The 22,424-nt window shown below is 44.1% G+C and overlaps 1 protein-coding gene across 2 annotated transcripts in view; it reads left to right on the top strand.

Annotated features, from left to right (window-relative positions):
- The window catches only part of LOC120994013 (probable tRNA methyltransferase 9B), a 67,525-nt gene that overhangs the window by 13,331 nt on the left and 31,770 nt on the right, over positions 1–22,424 (top strand). The gene's annotated exons all lie outside the window — the stretch shown is intronic.

Genomic DNA, 22,424 nt, shown 5'->3' on the forward strand with positions numbered 1-22,424 from the left:
CAGAGGTGAGAAGATCGGATAGACTTGCTGCACGTGAGGCTATCTGACAGGTCTCTCTGTTTTCCTCTATGTATGTTGTTGTTTGGCAGGATCTCACCTCTCCTAAGATGCCGCTCGTTATCAGTGATGAGGCTCTATTTAGGTCCGCCTCACACAACTGACCATGCGGTTAATATTTCCTGTTGGAGTTGCTAGAGCTTGTTTGTTTTGGATATCCTGCTTCTCCAGACATCCCAAAGCTAAGTGCTTGTTGCCTTTTCTGTTTGTTGTTCGCTGGTGTGTTTTGTTCTAAGCCTCAGGGAGACGCGGGTTCCTTCATCTGGGTAAGAACCAGCTGTCTCGTCTCCTGCTACCTATCCTAGGGCTCGTCAGTTTCACTTCTTCTGAGGGATCGCAGATTTAACCAGTGGTCAAATGCATGTGTATGGTGGGGATCTTTGATGCTGATTTTGTTATGGATCCACCCTGTGTGAACACAGCCTTAGGCCCCTTTCACACGGGCGAGTATTCCGCACGGATGCGATGCGTGAGTTGAATGCATTGCACCCGCACTGAATACCGACCCATTCATTTCTATGGAGCTGTTCACATGAGCGGTGATTTTCACGCATCACTTCTGCGTTGCGTGAAAATCGCAGTATTCTCTATATTCTGCGTTTTTCACGCAACGCAGGCCCCATAGAAGTGAATGGGGTTGCGTGAAAATCGCAAGCATCCACAAGCAAGTGCGGATGCGGTGCGATTTTCACGCACGGTTGCTAGGAGACGATCGGGATGGAGACCCGATCATAATTATTTTCCCTTATAACATGGTTATAAGGGAAAATAATAGCATTCTGAATACAGAATGCATAGTACAATAGCGCTGGAGGGGTTAAAAAAATAAAAAAATACATTTTTTAACTCACCTTAATCCACTTGATCGTGGAGCCCGGCATCTCCTTCTGTCTTCATCTTATCTGTGTGGAGCAACAGGACCTGTGGTGACGTCACTGCGGTCATCACATGGTCCATCAAATGATCCATCACCATGGTAAAAGATCATGTGATGGATCATGTGATGACCGGAGTGACGTCACCACAGGTCCTGTTCAGCAAAGGAGACAGAAGGAGATGCCGGGCTCCGCGATCAAGTGGATTAAGGGGAGTTAAATATATATATTTTTAACCCCTCCAGCGCTATTTTACTATGCATTCTGTATTCAGAATGCTATTATTTTCCCTTATAACCATGTTATAAGGGAAAATAATACAATCTACAGAACACCGATCCCAAGCCCGAACTTCTTTGAAGAAGTTCGGGTTTGGGTACCAAACATGCACGATTTTTCTCATGCGAGTGCAAAACGCATTACAATGTTTTGCACTCGCGCGGAAAAATAGTGCGTGTTCCCGCCAACGCACCCGCACCTTTTCCCGCAACGCCCGTCTGAAAGAGGCCTTAGAAGCACCCAGTTTGGACACCTTTTAAGTGTTGTCCACATTAAGGGCTCATTCACACAACCTTATTTATGTGTCTGCATCCGTTGCACAATTTTGTGGAATGGATACATGCCAATTCATTTCAATAGGGCCGCAAGGAAGCGGACAGCACACCTCGTGCTGTCCGCATCCAAATTTCCGTTCTGCGGCCCCGCAAAAGAAGATAGAGCATGTCCTATTCTTGTCTACAATTGCGGACAAGAATATGCATTTCTATCATAGGGCGGTCCGCAAAACACATACGGTCGTCTGAATGAGCCCTTAATATTGCATGAGGAAAACTTGATCCTAGAATGGAACCTCACTATGAACTAAAGGCCCCTTTATACTCATAGCAGCAGTGACGTGTGGAGTGTCGGCACGTTACACTTCCAGCTAGGCTAAAAGGGATAGAGACCATGACAGACCATGCCCAATTTTTTTCAAGGCCTTGACAACCCCTTAAACACCACTACAATACAACTACCTGTATAAGACCTTAAGGTGGCCACACACAAGATTAACTTGTTGGGGACACAGGGCGTACAGGTACGCCCTGATGTCCCGGTACTTAAGTTTCCGGGTTATTCGGGTCTCTGGTGACCCGATAACCCGGAATAGGATGGTGATCAGTGGTGTGATAATACACCACCAATCACCATTCTGCGATCCTGAGAGGTGATGGTGACATCACCTCTCAGGATCGCTTCTGATTTGCTGCAGGGCGGGCGGGAGGTTTAACTTACTGCAGCTCTGCCCTCCTCCTCCTTTCTGTGTCCGGAGCCGTGGAGAGAGGAGCAGCGTCGAGCTCCGGAGCCCAGCACCCCCACTGAGCCACCATAGTGCCATCTGGCACTAAAAAGGTACATAGGGACAGGTTAGGGAGAGCTTAGATAGGTAGGGATAGTCAGGGAAAGTTTAGGAGGAAAAAAATATAGTTTCAAACTCAGCTGTGACCCTAGACTTCCCCAGGGGTGCTGCAGCTTGCCCTCCTGCCCCCGACACCCCCCTCCACACACTTTTTTATAATTTTTTGTGTGTGCGTGTGCTGACTGTGGCTGGCACTCAGCGTCCGGCCACTGTTAGCGCATCGCCCACCCCACCGCCGATCAGCGAGTTTGAATCTTTTTTTTTCACATTTTTTTTATTTATTTTTTCTGTTAGGTTTAGGGATAAGTACGCAAACACCCGTGCCCCCCCCCCCCCCCACACACACACACAAAATAAAGTTTTCCACACACGCGCACACACACACTCCCCTATGGCCCGCCAGACGTTCTCGGCTGAGAAGGCATACGCCCTGCTTGCCTCCGACTCCGAGAGCCCCAGTGAGGACAAGGGTGACCCCACTTTCCTCTTGTCATCCGCATCCTCATCCTCTAGCGATGATGATGAGCCCCCAAGGTGGCGGGGACCGCCATGCCAGGTACCCTGTGGCCCACACTAGTATGAGCAGCTCTGGGGCTCGTACTAGTTTTCCGGCCCACCAGATAAGTCCACCTGAGCCCCCTACTGGTGAACTTGTCTAGTGTACCCCAGAGGATTTTAACCCCGTGATTCCTGATTTTTTTGGCCAATCAGGAATCCAGATTCCCACAGTGGGCTTCACTGAATATGACTATTTAATTTTTATTTTTTTTCAGTGACTGTAACACCCCAGAGTTGTGTTACTAAACTCTTTTACTCTGCTACAATCTGTTAAAAGCATTAACCTTGTCATATGATGTAATTTTACATTATATCCTCACAACTGTGCATTGTAAACCTTGTTAAATGTATATTGCTGTAATTTCCATGTTCACCAGCAGGTGGCAGCAATGTTCTGGCAAGGACTTAAGTTCAGTTTAGTACGTCTAGGCTGGAATAGTTAATTGATCACCATCCCCAGCCTGAACCCTGCAGCCTCAGCTGGATGACAGAAGCAAGCAGACAAACTCCAAAATTCCAGGAAGAAAACATACCCTGTGAAGATAACTGTGAGCACAGTCCAGAGACCCAGGAGAAGCCATATTCCTCCTCAGCTAGTCAGTCCCCATACAGAAGAAGATAGAAAGTGCAGAAGCCAAATTCCTGCCACAAGTTTAGAGCTAACAAAGCAGCCATTCTTTCCTGCAAGCTCCAGGTACATGAGAGAGCAGAAGATAAATTTCTGCCAACCATTGCCAATACCTGCTGGGACCTAAGACTAAAGCTGTATCTTGCTTGAATGAAAGTTACAATCAGTAAAGACAAGTTTGAACTTCACCTAGAGGTCTGGATCTCAATTTCTGCTGCAAATTCCCCTATTACTCGCACTAGCACTACACTCATTTTATTGCAAGTGAGCCAGGATCCAGGGGTCCAGCCGTACCCAGGTAGGAGACACCGTTGACACCATTACTACTACCATACAGAGACATTACACCACTCTGGCATTCCTAACCTGGGGCGTGAGTTATAACACCTTGGAGGGCCCTGTGATTGTACCCTGCGCACACTGCAATTGGTGTCACTAACAAAACTATAGACTATTATCTACACCTGACCCAGCCATTGCGTCAGATTGCATACCCCGGTCCAGCTCATTGCATGACCACTTTGTGAATCTGATGGTGGAGCAAACAAACTTGTTCGCCCAACAGTGCATTGCTCAACACCCCTGCTCCTTTTTGGCTAGGTCCGGTGGCTGGACTCCGGTCGGAGCAGCCGAGATGAGGGCGTTTTGGGGCCTCATGTTGCACATGGGCCTAGTCAAAAAAAAGTGTCAGGCAGTACTGGAGTGGGGACGTCCTCTACCAGACCCCACTCTACTGTATGGCCATGACACATTCCCGCTTTGAGGCCATCTGGAAATGCCTGCATTATGCATATAATGCAGCATGTCCTTCCCGAGATGATCCTGCCTATGACCGCCTGTACAAATTAGGCCGATTTAGGCAAATTTTTGGAGGCCTATGTAACTGGAAGGGAGGTCGCTGTTGATGAGTCTCTCATTGCTTTCATTTTCCGCCAGTATGTGCCCTCTAAGCGGGCGAGGTATGGCGTGTAGCTGTACAAACTTTGTGAGAGTACCTCAGGGTACACTTACAAGTTTCGTGTGTATGAGGGGTGAGATTCCCGTATTGAACCCCCAGAATGTCCCCCCACTGGGTGTAAGCGGGAAACTTGTGTGGGACCTTATGCACTCACTGCTAGATAAGGGTTACCACCTGTACGTGGATAACTTTTATACTAGTATCCCCTTGTTCCAGTCCCTCGCAGTCAGATCCACGTCCGCTTGTGGGACAGTGTGGAAAAATCAACGCGGCCTCCCTACCCACCCCTCCCGGTACCTATCCCAGATGTGGGACCCATGCCCTTACCAGTGGAAACCTGTTGCTGGTCAGATATAAAGACAAGAGGGATGTCCTTGTACTGTCCACAATTCACGGTAACGGCATCACCCCTGTCCCTGTGCGAGGTACCGCGGCAACGGTCCTCAAGCCCGATTGTATCGTCGATTACGATCGGTATATGGGAGGAGTTGATCTCTCTGATCAAGTCCTCAAGCCATATAATGCCATGCGCAAAACATGGGTATGGTACAAAAAAGTTGCAGTCTACTTAGTACAGGTTGCCTTGTACAACTCTTTTGTGCTGTCCTGGAGCGCTGGCAACACAGGGAAATTCCTCCAGTTCTATGAGGCAGTCCTCAAGGCCCTGATCTTTTCTGACCGGGAAAGAGCAGGTCGGAGTATGGGAACTGGAGGCGCCCGGCTCATCCCTGGCCAACGTTTTCCAGGTGTGGTCCCCCATACTGGAAAGAAAGGACGGTCCCAAAAAAAGTGCAGAGTGTGTCACCGGAGGGGGATACGGAAGGACACCACCACTCAGTCTGACACGTGCCCCAGTGTGACGGTTGCTTCAGGGAATACCACACTTCCATGGAGTACTAAATTTATAATTCCCTTCCCCAATTTTAATTCTATTTAGCCACTGACAATCGCCCAGAAAAAAATAAAAATAAAAATAAATATGGCTCTCATGACCTAACCCCTCAGATAAACACAGTAAAAAAAAAAAAAAAAAAAAAACAGTGTAAAAAATTGCTTTTTTTACACGGTTTTTATTTTATTTTTTTGACTCTTCATCTGAGGAATTAGGTCATGTGCTATTTTTATAGAGCAGATTCTTACGGACGCGGCAATACCTAATATGTCTACTTTTTAAAATGTATTTAGGTTTTACACTATAATATCCTTTTTTAAGCAAAAAAAAGAACATTTTACCATCCCATAGTCTGAGATTCAGTTTATTTTTTATTTTTAGCCGATTGTCTTAAGTAGGGGCTCATTTTTTGTGGGATGAGAGGATGGTTTTATTGGCACTATCTTGGGGTGCATATGATTTTTTGATCGCTTGCTATTACACTTTTTGTGATGTAAGGTGACAAAAAAATGGCTCTCAGACTATGGAGATACTAAAATGTTTTTTTTTGTTTTGTTTAAAAAAGGATATTATAGTGTAAAACCCAAACATTTTAAAAAGTAGACATAGGTATTAAATATTCCAATAGTCAACTGACTATAAATTCCTGTTTCTGGTCTTATAAATTGAAATATAACCTTTTATTTTCCTTTTATTAAACAATATCCTACAAAAACACAGTGAATTGTTAAAAATACATATGGAGGGCTTGGACCTGTGGGTACATTATCTCTACGATTGCTAAAGACACAGCTCCCCCAACATGTTTCACCGCATAAGCGGCGTCTTCAGGGGAATGGAGCTGGGGTTGATAGTAGCTCCATTCCCCTGAAGACGCCGCTTATGCAGTGAAACATGTTGGGGGAGCTGTGTCTTTAGCAATCATTTTAAAAATTATGGAAGGGCAATGAATGGACTAGGGAAAGGCGATCTGCAGACGCCGGACCTCCTTGTGGGCGAATCTAGATAGAAGCATACAAGTAGTACAGCTACTGAGAGACTCTCAGTGAGGGACACTATACAACCAAGGCAGGAGTGTGGATAGAGCGTCCAGCTAATAAAGTGCGGCTTAGATGAACAAATGCCTAGTGTCGGCTGACACTATAGGCATTAAAGTGTAATTACATAGGTCAAAGATAAATAGCCCGCATGTGGTTAGTGATAGAGTGTTCCCCTGATCTACCATAATAGTAGAGATAATGTACCCACAGGTCCAAGCCCTCCATATGTATTTTTAACAATTCACTGTGTTTTTGTAGGATATTGTTTAATAAAAGGAAAATAAAGGTTATACACTGCTCAAAAAAATAAAGGGAACACTTAAACAACACAATGTGACTCCAAGTCAATCACACTTCTGTGAAATCAAACTGTCCACTTAAGAAAGCAACACTGAGTGACAATCAATTTCACATGCTGTTGTGCAAATGGGATAGACAACAGGTGGAAATTATAGGCAATTAGCAAGACACCCCCAATAAAGGAGTGGTTCTGCAGGTGGTGATCACAGACCACTTCTCAGTTCCTATGCTTCCTGGCTGATGATTTGGTCACTTTTGAATGCTGGCGGTGCTTTCACTCTAGTGGTAGCATGAGACGGAGTCTACAACCCACACAAGTGGCTCAGGTAGTGCAGCTTATCCAGGATGGCACATCAATGCGAGCTGTGGCAAGAAGGTTTGCTGTGTCTGTCAGCGTAGTGTCCAGAGCATGGAGGCGCTACCAGGAGACAGGCCAGTACATCAGGAGACGTGGAGGAGGCCGTAGGATGGCAACAACCCAGCAGCAGGACCGCTACCTCCGCCTTTGTGCAAGGAGAAACAGGAGGAGCACTGCCAGAGCCCTGCAAAATTACCTCCAGTAGGCCACAAATGTGCATGTGTCTGCTCAAACGGTCAGAAACAGACTCCATGAGGGTGATATGAGGGCCCGATGTCCACAGGTGGGGGTTGTGCTTACAGCCCAACACCGTGCAGGACGTTTGGCATTTGCCAGAGAACACCAAGATTGGCAAATTCGCCACTGGCGCCCTGTGCTCTTCACAGATGAAAGCAGGTTCATACTGAGCACATGTGACAGACGTGACAGAGTCTGGAGACGCCGTGGAGAACGTTCTGCTGCCTGCAACATCCTCCAGCATGACCGGTTTGGCATTGGGTCATTAATGGTGTGGGGTGGCATTTCTTTGGAGGGCCGCACAGCACTCCATGTGCTCGCCAGAGGTAGCCTGACTGCCATTAGGTACCGAGATGAGATCCTCAGACCCCTTGTGAGACCATATGCTGGTGCGGTTGGCCTTGGGTTCCTCCTAATGCAAGACAATGCTAGACCTCATGTGGCTGGAGTGTGTCATCAGTTCCTGCAAGACGAAGGCATTGATGCTATGGACTGGAACGCCTGTTCCCCAGACCTGAATCCAATTGAGCACATCTGGGACATCATGTCTCGCTCTATCCACCAACGTCACGTTGCACCACAGACTGTCCAGGAGTTGGCAGATGCTTTAGTCCAGGTCTGGGAGGAGATCCCTCAGGAGACCGTCCGCCACCTCATCAGGAGCATGCACAGGCGTTGTAGGGAGGTCATACAGGCACGTGGAGGCCACACACAATACTAAGCCTCATTTTGACTTGTTTTAAGGACATTACATCAAAGTTGGATCAGCCTGTAGTGTGTTTTTCCACTTTAATTTTGAGTGTGACTCCAAATCCAGACCTCCATGGGTTGAAAAATTTGATTTCCATTTTTTTATTTTTGTGTGATTTTGTTTTCAGCACATTCAACTATGTAAAGAACAAAGTATTTCAGAAGAATATTTAATTAATTCAGATCTAGGATGTGTTATTTTTGTGTTCCCTTTATTTTTTTGAGCAGTGTATTTTAATTTATAAGACCAGAAACAGGAATTTATAGTCAGTTGGCTATTGGAATATTTAATTTGGCCTCCTGGGTTAGCGGGTCATCTGAAATGATGCATATTAGGTTTTGCCGCGTCCGTAAGAATCTGCTCTATAAAAAATAACACAAAAAAAAACGGTGCCAAAATAGCTATTTTTTGCCAAATTTTCCATTTTAATCAATTTTTTTCGTTAACAAAGCAAGGGTTAACAGTCAAATAAAACTCAATATTTATTGCTCTGAATCTGTAGTTTTCGGAAACACCCCATATGTGGTCGTAAAATGCTGTATGGCCAAACAGCAGGGCGCAGAAGGAAAGGAGCGCCATATGGTTTTTAGAACGCAGATTTTGCTGGACTGTTTTTTTTTACACCATGTCCCCTTTGAAGCCCTCCCTGATGCACCCCTAGAGTAGGAACTCCATAAAAGTGACCCCATCTAAGAACCTACACCCCTTAAGGTATTCAAAACTGATTTTACAAACTTTTTAACCCTTTAGGTGTTCCACAAGGGTTATTGGCAAATGGAGATGAAATTTCAGAATTTCAATTTTTTGTAACCTTGCCTCACAAAAATGTAATATTGAGCAACCAAAAATCATACCCTAAAAATAGTCCCAACTAAACTGCGACCTTATCTTGTAGTTTCCAAAATGGGGTCACTTTTTTGGAGTTTCTACTCTAGGGGTGCATCAGGGGGGCTTCAAATGGGACATGGTGTAAATGAACCAGTCCAGCAAAATCTGCCTTCCAGAAACCATATGGTGTGCCTTTCCTTCTGCGCCCTGCCGTGTGCCCGTACAGTAGTTTACCACATATGGGGCGTTTCTATAAACTACAGAATTAGGGCAATAAATATTGAGTTTTGTTTGGCTGTTAACCCTTGCTTTGTTACTGGAAAAAAGAAAATAGATTAAAATGAAAAATGTGCCAAAAAATTTAAATTCTGAAATTTCATCTCCATTTGCCAATAACTCTTGTGGAACACCTAAAGGGTTAACGTTTGTAAAATCAGTTTTGAATACCTTGAGGGGTTTAGTTTCCAAAATGGGGTAATTTTTGGGTGGTTTCTATTATTATGTAAGCCTCACAAAGTGACTTCAGACCTGAACCTGGTCCTTAAAAAGTGGGTTTTGGAAAATTTCTGAAAAATTTCAAGATTTGCGTCTAAACGTCTAAGCCTTGTAATGTGTCCCCAAAAAATAAAATGGCATTCCCAAAATGATCCAAACATGAAGTAGACATGTAAATTAATAACTATTTTTAGAAGTATTACTATGTATTATAGAAGTAGAGAAATTGAAACTTGGAAATTTGCAAATTTTTCAAAATGTTTGGTAAATTTGGTATTTTTTTTATAAATAAAATGATTTTTTTTTACTTCATTTTACCAGTGTCATGAAGTACAACTTATGACGAAAAAACAATCTCAGAATGGCCTGGATAAGTAAAAACGTTTTAAAGTTATTCACACCTAAAGTGACACTGGTCAGATTTGCAAAAAATGGCCTGGTCCTTAAGGTGAAAAATGGCAGGGTCCTGAAGGGGTTAAAGTTGGCTGGAATGGCAGATTACTCCCGACTGTCGTTTGAAAATCTAGCACGAACGTGTGTTCGTGATGACCGACAGCAGACTCTTGTCTGCCGAAAATATAATCCGCCGTGCTGAAAAACTTTGTCTGAAACTGCATGGTGATGGCATGATTAGCTGATTTCAGCCGATCACTTGCCATTGTGCTCAAGCACCAGGGAGTCAGGCAGTTTAGTTGATGGGATCGTTTGTACGAACACTCCCATGGACAACTGATCGACCACATTATGTCAAATATATAGCGACTGTAGCCTAACAAATGTGAAGCCACAATGTAAACTACATTTAGTGGATTGTGGGGTTGTACACACTACCATATTATAGGTTTATACAACTTCTGAGTAACCCATCTTTCCCACAAGCTGATTTTAATTATCCTCTATAATAAAGGCCCTCTGTGCCTGCGGTGTGTCCGTGCGTGTTTGCCGATGTTAAATGCGCATGCGCGCCAGCCAAAAGAATCACAGCGCACCACACAGCTGCCTGGACCTCCCACATCAGCGCGCCGACAGCCAATACAAACACGGCGCACCTCAAGCCTCCTGGACCGCCCACAGCAACAGTGCTGTAACATCGAAGCCGCCCACAAATCGCGTCGGCTCGGACCGCCCACAGCAATGTGCCGTTATTATGGTGTGCCGTGTCAGTTTGAGCACCGCCATTAAATGAAACAGAAGCGCCGCCATTACAGTCCTGTCAGACACAGATACAGCAGCAGCTACAAGTGGCCTCAGCACCACCAGTCAGTGCCAGCCATCTCAGCCATCAGTGATTGCCACCAGTCACAGTGCTAGCAGTCTCAGCACCACCAGTCTGTGGCAGACGCAGCACTATGAAGTGCCTTTTGCGCTGTGGCATTAGAAGAATTTTGATATCTCTGACCTTTTAGTCTAACCTGACTGTCTATTACTCTGTAATTCCTCTAGCACCGTTCTTTAGAAACAGTAGGTTTAAAGAGCACACCAAATGCTTGAAATAACTTCTTTATTAACTTCAACTTTACCCCTCACCCACGACAGCACCACGAAAGAGGATGGATCCGCCCCCCAAAGACAGGATACCTGCGGCACAAAAAGGCGGAGACTCCTCTCTGCCCTCAGTATGGTTTCCTGTCTTTGAAGGGAAGCCTGTGGTTCGTCCTCCTCTCCCTAGGCTGCCCTGTTACCTCCGGCCCCCGTTCTTATGCGGCACGCTGTGCGGGGGGGCAAGCAGAGGCGTGATGGCTCGGTGTTCCTGAGCGCTGAGGCACGATGCTTCGGTGCAATAACAAGCACCAGTAACCATCCGTCGGTGCAGAGGCAGAAGATCTGACCAGGGGGAGGAGTCTTGGCTCCTCTCACGTGACCGCCACTTCTGGGTTGAAAGTGAGGCATGGAGCGCACGGATCGCATCACATGCAGGGGGGGGTGTGGTTTAAAGCGCCGCTGGAACCCGTAAATGGCTACTGGCGGTCGCAATTTACAGAGGGCTGACAGCGTCTGGAATAGAGAGCTGCAGCATGGAGGAGGAAAGGAAAGAAACCATGGAGGACCCGGCAGCCAACCCGACCTCGGAAAAACCTAAAAAAAGCTGTTTCTAAGAGACGTCACAAAGAATGTGCCTTATGCAAATGTTCTCTGGCTTCTGAATATAGCAAGAGGTTATGCCAGCAATGCATAGATAAAACAGTGGCTGAGGAGAGTTCATCCTTTTACAATTGTCTACAGAATTTTGTAAGAGCTCAGATTAACGCTTCTTTATCCTCCAAAAAGCCTGATAGTTCCAGAGAGGCTAAATCAAAGAAAAAGGAAAAGGCGTTTAAGGCGGTTTCTTCGGAGTCAGATGAAGGGGGAGGAGGTCCAGTCTTTCGGTTTGGACTCGGACGCTTCGTCCCTCTCCTTGGATTCCGATAATAATGAAATTTAAGAGAGCTTTCTTTCCCGTGGAGGATGTGTATAAACTCTTAAAAGCGATCAAAGCAGTCATGGGAATAGAAGATGTAAAAGAGGCTAGATCAGTGCAGGACATTATGTTTCGGGGGCTGCAGACAAAACAGTCTAGGTCTTTCCCTTTGCAGAAAATGTATCAGCCTTAATTAATGAAGAATGGCGTAAACCAAGCAAAGGAGTCTTTATTTAAAAATTTTTAAAGAGGAAATATCCCTTTTCTGAGGACGTAGCCACTATTTGGAATAAAGCGCCAAAGGTTGACGTTGCTGTAGTGTCCCACTACGTAAGGGTGGGCACTACTAAGGGTCATGTTGCCCCCACCTCCTGTGGGAAATTGATATGGTATTTTATATTGCATTGTAATGTGTATCTTTCCTGTTATCTCCTGTACCAGGCCTGCTAGGGGTGTAGTTTCTCCTCCTAAGCTGTAGAGGGAGCTAGGGAACCCCCTAGTATATATAGTTAGGCCCAGACAGGAAAGAGTTAGTTCAGTCCAGTCCAGGAGGCTAAGTAACTCAGTCTAGCCTGCCTGAGGTTCCTGAGTAAGAAAGCTCAGAAGTTAGTCCAGGAGAAGAGGTTCCCTACTGAAGTTATCCTGCAGCTTACCAAAGTACAGAGCAGTGCTAAGTTTAACCAGCAAAGTAGAAAGGCAGAAGGTTATTTGCAGCAAGTGGATTCATACCAGAGGAAGGTTTCCCTCCCAAGGATAAAGCCAGCTATTAGGCATCCGGCCCTTGGAGAAAGTCAGACAGGATTCTGCAGAAAGTAAAGCCTGATCTGTGAGTTTATTCCCTCTGAGTTATCTTGCTAGGATTTTACCTGCCATTTATGTCAAGCCTGCCTTATATCATTATCCTGCATATGGAACTTTATATGAAAACCTGTAAATAGTTGAACTGTTCAGTAAAAAGGAGTTCTGGTTCACCACAACTCTGTGTACCTCAATTATTCCTACAACAAATGGGTGTGCCACCATTACCGGCACTGGCGTCACAAACTATAAGGGATCTTGCCACCGGCACACTAAACTTCCAACACCCAGGGTACCTCACCTACCACCCGGCCTGGTCCCTATCTACAGAGAGTGCCCCAGAGGATCCATGTGCCAGCCTCTCCATCACTGCTGTACGCCTGCCCAGGGTCTTCTACAAACTGTGAGTACCAAGATCAACCCTCGGTCTGCCTATTAACCTGTGACCTCACATTCGCTCCCCCTGAAGGACTGGCGTTCTGCATTGCCATTTCTAAGGAAGCTAAGAAATCGGCTCTTCCATTCGAAGACAATGGGTCCTTAAAAGATCCCTTGGATAAAAAGGCTGGGGGGTTCCTGAAAGGAGCTTGGGAAGCTTCGACGTCTTCCTTCAGACCTTCCATCGCTTCAACCTGTACTGCCAGATCCCTTATTATGTGGTTGTCAGATCTAGAGGAACAAATAAAGAACAAGAGCCCTAGAGAGGACTTTTTAGCTAGTCTTCCTACTATTAAAAAGGCAGTAGATTTTTTTGCGGACGCATCTGCGGACGCTATTAGATCGTCCGCCCGTGCGGCAGGACTAGCTAACTCCGCTCGCAGGGCCTTATGGCTGAAAAATTGGAAGGGTGATTTACAGTCTAAGAAAAGACTATGTGCAGTGCCTTGTGAAGGAGAGTATCTATTCGGATCAGCTCTGGATGACCTTCTACATAAGGCTGCTGACAAGAAGAAAAAATTTCCTACACAGGGCGCCTTTTTTTCCAGGGAAAGGTCCAGCCGATCCTTTCGCCCCTTCCGTTCCTGTCGGAGTAACAGAGAAAATGCAAAGGAAGATAAGTCTTATAAACCAAGATCCCGAAGAGAAGGAGCAAGAGGTTATTTCTTCAACAAACAGACCAGAGGAGAGAAGAAGTCTGAACAGCAATGATGCCAGGGACTATGTAGGGGGAAGGTTAAAATACTTTCTGCCTGCATGGACCCAGATTTCCAGCAGCCCTTGGATTCTGGACACATTAAAAGAGGGGTTAAAGCTGGAATTTCATTTAAATCCTCCTACAAGGTTCATGATTACGGAAGCAGCGCAAAAAGATGGAGGGGCGATCACGTCAGAAGTGCAGTCATTAGTAGAAAAGAAGGTCCTAGTGGCAGTCCCGAAGCATCAAGAAGGAGAGGGGTTTTATTACTCTCTACTTTTGGTAAAAAAGCCTGATGGTTCTTACAGAACCATAATCAATTTAAACAAACTGAAACATTTTCTCTTAGAGAAAAAGTTCAGAATGGAGACTATCAATATAACGATAAATTTACTCTTCCCAGGATGCTTCATGGCGGTTCTGCACTTGAAGGATGCCTATCTACATGTTGCAATCCATCAGGATTATCAGAAATACCTGAGATTTGCAGTTCAAATGGAAGGGGTATTAAAACACTGGCAGTTCCAGGCACTCCCATTTGGCAGTTCCAGGCACTCCCATTTGGTTTAGCAATGTCCCCCAGGGTTTTCACCAAGGTGATAGCAGAAATGTCAGCTTACATCCGGGAAAAGGACATATTATTTATACCTTATCTCGACGATTTTTGATTGTGGCAGAGACAGAGAAAGCCTGCAAGTTGGCAGTCTTGAAAGTAATCCGCATCTTGAGGAAGCTGGGTTGGATCCTGAACAACAAGAAGTCAAAGCCAAGACCTATTCAACGTCAGCAGTTCCTGGGCCTAATCTTGGACTCCAGACTCCAGAAGTGTTTTTTGACAGAAGAGAAGATAGCCGGTATACGACAGAAAATCCAAAATTTAATAGATCATCCCCGGATCACTCTAAGAAAAGGTATGTCAATCTTGAGGAGCTTAACTTCCTGCATCCCAGCCGTCACGTGGGCACAGTTCCATACAAGAGAGCTGCATTGGGAGATTCTAGAGACTTGGCAGAAGGGGAGTCTGCCTCTAGATATGAAATTTACAATATCTTCCTAGACCTTACTCAACCTAAGGTGGTGGTTGAAGACAGACAATTCAAATCAAGGTCTTCCTTGGCTAAAGAACACGATTGTCTGTTTAACAACAGACACAAGTCCGTGGGGCTAGGGGGGGCCCACATTCAGAAGTTATCTTTTCAGGGACGTTGGGAGGGAAGCTTAATAAAGGCTTCCTCCAACATGAAGGAGCTCATGGCGGTGAAGGAAGCAATTCAGGAGGCTCTTCCACTATGTGTAGGCAAGGATCTAAGAATTATGTTCGACAATACAACAGTTGTTTCCTATATAAACAAGCAGGGGGGGGGACCAGGTGTCAGGACCTAATGCTCGTTCTAAGTTACATCCTCCAGATGGTAGAGTGCAAATGCAAGTCTATTTCAGCAGTTCACATCAGGGGGAAGGAAAATATTCAGGCAGACTTTCTGAGTCGCCATCAGATTTCCCAGGGAGAGTGGTGCCTGGACCAGAACATGTTCACCCAGATCTCGGAAAGCTGAGGTCTTCCACATATTGACCTGTTTGCCACGGCTCAGAGCAAAAAGGTGGAAAGGTTTTTTTCCCTGTCTCCAGAGGGTTCCCCCCTGTGGGCTGGATGCTTTCCTCCACAGGTGTGATTTTCTTCTGGCCTATGCCTTCCCTCCTTTCCCTCTGATTCCCCGAGTACTGAGGAAAATCAGGGAAGATCAGGCAAGGGTAATTCTAATCGCCCCATTTTTGCCAAAGAGACCATGGTTTACATGGCTGAGAAAGTTAGCGATTTCAGATCCTTGAGTGCTCCCGGCAACTCAGGATCTTCTTTTTCAGGGTCCGATTTTCCATCCGCAGGTGGACAACCTCCACCTGACGGCGTGGAACTTGAGAGGCAGTTGTTGAGGAGTAAGGGATTTTCTGTTAACCTAACTAAAACCCTTTTAGGTAGCAGGAAAAGGATAACTATCTATTTATGCCAGAACCTGGCGAAAGTTTTTGTCTTTCGCAGGTCTTCAGTTTAAAAATCTTCCAGGCGCTCCACCCTTAAATAAGGTACTAGAGTTCCTTCAGAAGGGGATAGAAACTAGATCTAATACATAGGGTATGGTGGAAAACCAGGAAAATGGCAGGAATCGAAGGATATACGAAGTATACTCCAATCTGGCCAAATATCATGTATACAGAACTTAATAAGGTTTCAAGCGTTAGGACATGGATAAAATTTGGTTTGGATAGGATATGGCAATTATTTGGAGACACGTCCCTTAAAGATTTCTCTACATTACAACAGGAGTTCAAATTGCCCAAATCCCTCTTCTATGTATACTTACAAGTGAGACACGCCATCCAAGTGCAGGAGCGGCAGGAGAAATTGGTGCCGGCCCAGAAGCATCTAATTATAGACCTCACAGCCACTGGTGGTGGCTCGGGGGGAGTGATATCGCTGCATTACCTTAGTTTGATGGAGGCCATACATAAAAAAAATCCGTTACAACTGTTTGAAAAATGGGAAAAAGATGTTCCAGGATTGAAGGAAGATCAATGGGAAAAGGTGCTGGCTGACTTTCCAAATATAGCGGTGAGTGAGGCCCATAGAGTCTCGCAATTGCTACTGCTTCATAGGGTATATAGGACCCCGAAAATGTTGTATAGAATAGGATTTCGTACTGATGATACATGCCCAAGGTGTGGTGCTTCGTCGGCGGACTTAATACACTTAATGTGGAACTGTCCACGTCTACGCAGATATTGGAAGGAGGTGGTAGACCTCATTATTAAGGTTTATAAGATTTCGATGGAATGTTCTCCTATTGCATGTATTTTGGGATGTGTTGGGGAAGTGTCAGGTTCCAGAGAGGCCAAGTTGGCAATCCAGCGCATTCTATATCAAGCTAGGAAGAGGATAGCATCCAGATGGATAGCTCAAGACCCACCGGAGCTAAGTGAATTGATAACAACGACACACACCTTGGTGCAACTCGAGAGCTATGTGTATCAAAAAAGAGGAAATAACAAAAAGTTTAACAAAATATGGTATGCATGGATTGAACACTTTCATCTTACTGTTTAGTACAAACGACTGGAAAGGGAAAGAGAAAGGGAAGTTACAGGTAGTAATAAAGGAAAATGAGTATAATACAACATAAGGTACCTTATAAAAGTAATAAGTAGGAGCTGCTGTGCGAATGGCGTGAATGTACATTGGATTGTAATCCGGAATACGCTGTGGACTCTTTTCTTTTTTCTCTTCTCAGGGACAAACTGCACCTGGACTTTGGGGATGGGGAAGGGGGTGGGGAGGTTGGGGTGGGTTTATGTGTATTATTGCTTTTGTTCACATGTAAAAAAAGAAAAATTGATCTTAAATAAAAAGATTTGATCAAAAAAAAAGAAGGGGATAGAAATGGGCCTGTCTCCAAGCACTCTGAAAGTCCAGGTGTCTGCCTTGTCGGTCCTCTTTAACGAACGCTTAGCGTCTAATCCTTGGGTTATGCGTTTCCCAGAGAATAGCTACTTGGGACCTAAATTTGGTTCTGCAGGCCCTTACAGCCCCTCCATTTGAGCCTATCCATCAGATTAATATAAAATTTCTTTCTCTAAATCTATGTTTATTAGTGGCCTTAACTTCTGCATGTAGAGTCTCCGATATCCAGGCAATTTCCATAAAGCCCACGCACACAACTATCCTTCAGGACAGAGTCATTTTAAAACCTGACCCGGCTTTCTTACCTAAAGTAGCTACTAAATTCCACAGATCACAAGAAATTATTCTTCCTTCCTTTTATGATAATCCAGCTTCAGAAAGGGAGGAAGTTTTGCATTGCCTGGATGTCAGAAGATGTCTCATTCAGTAGCTGAATAAGACTAGGGAGTGGAGGAAATCTTCCTCGCTTTTTGTTCTTTTTCAGGGAAAAAACAAAGGACATCAGGCATCGAAGAAGACTCTGGCAAGATGGATCAAGTCAGCAATTACTCTTGCATACTCTTCCTCGGGAAGGAACGTCCTGAGGGTCTGCGTGCACAAGGGCTGTATCTACGTCATGGGCTGAAAGATCTGTGGTCTCTATTGAGGACATCTGTAAAGCTGCAGTTTGGTCTTCTCCTCCTACCTTCTTTAACCACTACCAGTTACACTCCTTCTGATTTATTCTTTTGAGCTTCGGTGCTTTCTGCTGTCATCCCACCCTAGTTTTCCTTGGCTCTCTCTCTCGTGGTGCTGTCGTGGGTGAGGGGTAAAAAGAAAATTACTTACGGGTAATAGGATTTTCCTGAACCCACGACAGCACCCTTATATTTTCCCTCACTTCTTTTGTTATCCTGGCTGGTGGAGTGTTTTCACGGGTGTCGCAAAAAAAAAAACGAAAATAGAAAAGTAAACTAACGTATACGGTGGAGTTCCTCAAATCCGCGGGAATGTCATACTGAGGGCAGAGAGGAGTCTCCGCTTTTTTGTGCCGAAGGTGTCGTGTCTTTGGGGGGCGGATCCATCCTCTCTCGTGGTGCTGTCGTGGGTTCAGGAAAATCCAATTACCCGTAAGTAATTTTCATTTTTCTTCATATATAACACTGCCACCCCCGCAGCAAATAGTCCATGTACATAACATGTGTTGAAAAGATATCACAAAATGGCAGTATGCATAAAATGGTGGTTCAACTGTTCAATCTTGTCATTCAACATAAAATGGTGGATATATTTCTCTCTTGAGTATCTGTACTGTCACTTTAAGTTATTTAACCACTTCCCATCTGGGCCCTTTGCCCCCTTCCTGACCAGGCCAAATTTTGCAAAACTGACATATCTCACTTTATGTGGTAATAACTTTGGAACGCCTTTATTTATCCAAGTCATTCAGAGATTGTTTTCTCGTGACACATTGTACTTCATGATAGTCATAAATTTGAGTCAAAATATTTCACCTTTATTTATGAAAAAATCCCAAATTTACCCAAAAATTTGAAAAATTCGCAATTTTCTAAATTTTAATTTCTCTGCTTTTAAAACAGAAAGTGATACCTCATAAAATATTTATTATTTAACATTCCCCATATGTCTACTTTATGTTAGCATCATTTTATTTTTTTAGGACGTTAGAAGGCTTAGAAGTTTAGAAGGAATTCTTCAAACTTTTAAGAAAATTGCTAAAATCCACTTTATAAGGACCAGTTCAGGTCTGAAGTCACTTTGTGGGGCCTACATAGTGGATACCCCCATAAATGACCCCATTGTAGAAACTACACCCCTCAAGGTATTCAAAACCGATTTTACAAACTTTGTTAACCCTTTAGGCGTTCCACAAGAATTAAAGGAAAATGGAGATCAAATTTTTAAATTTCACTTTTTTGGCAGATTTTCCATTTTAATCAATTTTTTTCTTTAACACATCGATGGTTAACAGCCAAACAAAACTCAATATTTATTACCCAGATTCTGCGGTTTACAGAAACACCCCACATGTGGTCATAAACTGCTGTATGGGCACACGGCAGGGCGCAGAAGAAAAGGAACTCCACATGGTTTTTAGATGCCATGTCCCATTTGAAGCCCCCTGATGCACCCTTACAGTAGAAACTCCCAAGAAGTGACCCCATTTTGGAAACTAGGGGATAAGGTGCCAGTTTTATTAGTACTATTTTTGGGTACATATGATTTTTTGATCATTCATTATAACACTTTATGGGGCAAGGTGACCAAAAAATTGGTTGTTTTAGCACAGTTTCTATTTATTTATTTTTACAGCGTTCACCTGAGGGGTTCAGTCAAGTGACATTTTTATAGAGCAGATTGTTACGGACGTGGCGATACCTAATATGTATACTTTTTCTCATTTATTAAAGTTTTACACAATAATAGCATTTTTGAAACAAAAAAATTATGTTTTAATGTGTCCATGTTCTGAGAGCTATAGTTTTTTTATTTTTTGAGAGATTTTCTTATGTAGGGCCTCATTTTTTGCGGGATGAGGTGACGGTTTTATTGGTACTATTTTGTGGGACATACGCATTTTTTATCACTTGGTGTTGCACCTTTTGTGATGCAAGGTGACAAAAATTGCTTGTTTTGACACAGTTTTTTTTTTTTTACGGTGTTCACCCGAGGGGTTAGGTCATGTGATATTTTTATAGAGCTGGTTTTTACGGACGCGGCAATACCTAATATGTATACTTTTTTTTATTTTTTTTCACTTTAACACAATAATAGCATTTTTGAAACCAAAAAAATGATGTTTTAGTGTCTCCATGTTCTAAGAGCTATAATTTTTTTTATTTTTTAAGAGATTTTCTTATGTAGGGGCTCATTTTTTGCGGGATGAGGTGACGGTTTTATTGGTACTATTTTGTGGGACATACGCGTTTTTGATCACTTGGTGTTGCACCTTTTGTGATGCAAGGTGACAAAAATTGCTTGTTTTGACAGTTTTTTTTTTTTTTACGGTGTTCACCCGAGGGGTTAGGTCATGTGATACTTTTATAGAGCTGGTTTTTACGGACGCGGCGATACCTAATATGTCTATTTTATTTTATTTTTTCTATTTTTCATTTTTTTTTTTTATTCCTTACTTGGGAACTTTTTTTTTTTTACATGTCAAACTTTATTTTATTTTATTTTTTCAACCCTTTATTTTTTTTATTTTTTTTTACACTTTTCGTCCCCCATAAGGTCATACAAGACCTCTGGGGGACATTTGCTTTACTTTTTCTTTTTTTTTTCACTGTTGATTTCTCCTGTAACTGGGGCTGACATAGTAGCCCCAGTTACAGAAGAAATGCACCCCTATAGAGGCTGTACAGCAGCAATCCTGCGCTGTACAGCCTCACAGCAGGGCTGATCGAGGTCTCTGAGAGACCTCACACAGCCCCTGCACACTCCGGTCACGGCGGTCACATGACCGCCGGGCCGGAACAGGAAGCGCACAGCGCTTCCTTCTCTGCAGACACAGCGCTCGGTGAGCGCTGTGTCTGCAGCGATCGTGAAGGCAGGGACACCTGGGAACTGTCCCTGCCTTGTCTTAGGGTTGCCCTGCTGTCACTGACAGCGGGCAACCCGATCAGCAGCTGCACGATTAGCGTGCAGCTGCTATTTCTGACAGGACGTTCTAAAACGTGCTGTCAGAAATAGACGTCCACCCATAGGATGTTTATAGTCTATGGGCGGACGTGAGGCGGTTAAGCACTTTATGATCTCTCTGAGAGGTATAGCTGAGGTCTAACTAATAGTTCACTTGCTGAATTTGGTCGCAATTTGCAATATGCAGTTAGCAGTAACTATTTGCAGATTGGTTGAGTGTGATCTGGTATGGTTGTATGCAAATTGGATTGCAATATGGAATTTGGATTTTGAACTTTGTAGTTTGCAATTGGTGCAACTGTAAGTAAACACACATATAACTGGTTCAGTATGCAGTTCTAATCACTATATTAAGAGTAGGAACATTATATAACTGTTTTAAATACCTATTTTGGCCTCTCTGCTTCCATAAAACACAGCTCTTAGTGGAGTGAATGTCTTTTCAGCTTTTCTCTCTGGTGAATAATAGTTTCTAGCAGCTCCTGCTAGGGAATTTCCTACACAGGCTGGCTGTGATTGGTCTAGACTCCTACCCAGCAACAACAGTTTAACTCTATGCTTTCTGTTGTTTCTGCTGTGTTATTGAGCTTACTTCACATCCATATAATAAATCTTAAATGTATATTATCTTTTCTGCTTCTGTAAACACAATATATATAACAGATATATGACATCCAAACCATGAAGTCACTGTAAAAAAACTTTGCTTTTGTCTTTAACACACAAACATAGGAACTGTATTAAGGTTATTGGCAGGTCTAGCTGTATAAACATATAAGCTATGTTAGCAACCTAGGACAGGTCTTAGCTGGCCAGCTACACAGTCAGTGCTAGTTGTATCAGCCATCAGTAAGTCAATCTGTGTTTCTTGGCCACCGCAATTGTGGGCGGTACGGGCGGCGTGTAGGACAGCGATGTTGCTGTGGGTGGTCCAGGAGGCCTGAGGTACACCATGCTTGTATTGGCCGGCGGCGTGCTGATGTGGGAGGTCCGGGCGGCTGTGTGGTGCGCTGTGATTCTATTGGCATGCGCATTTAACATCGTCACGGACACATCGCAGGCACAGAGGCTTTTATTATAGAGGATAGACTGTTCCTACTAATGTTTATGCACTACTGTTCTAGCACCCGTTATTGTAACGGGCTTAATGTCTAGTTGTAGTATAACGCTCAAGCCTGCTCTCCCTGTATTCATTGGAGGTCATTTGGCACCAGGAGATGTAGCATGCTGAGTGGGCTCAGTATATATGTGGAGGCTGCCTTCTCCAAATTTCATTATCGCCTGGTTGGCACCAAAAAGGTAGCATTTAGACTGCATGCAGGACTATTTTTCCGGCTAAAATTACAGATCTCAAACTGAAATGGCTAAAATTGGTGCAAAATGTGTATAACAGCATTACAGATGCTTAAAGGGAGTCTGTCACCTACATAACATGTTTTAAACTGATGATATAGCTCTGTGGGAGGCAGATCCATAACACTGATGGTACCCATGTTTAGTTTTTCAGAGCTTCCAAAGTACCTAAAATGAAGTTTTAAAAATATGCAAATTACCTATCGCAAGTGCCCAGGGGCGGAGACTGTGCTGCAAGTGCCCAGTGCTCCCCGCCTTACTTGCTCCT

This window comes from Bufo bufo, chromosome 3, assembly GCF_905171765.1.
Source record: "Bufo bufo chromosome 3, aBufBuf1.1, whole genome shotgun sequence".
Classification (NCBI taxonomy): Eukaryota; Metazoa; Chordata; class Amphibia; order Anura; family Bufonidae; genus Bufo; species Bufo bufo.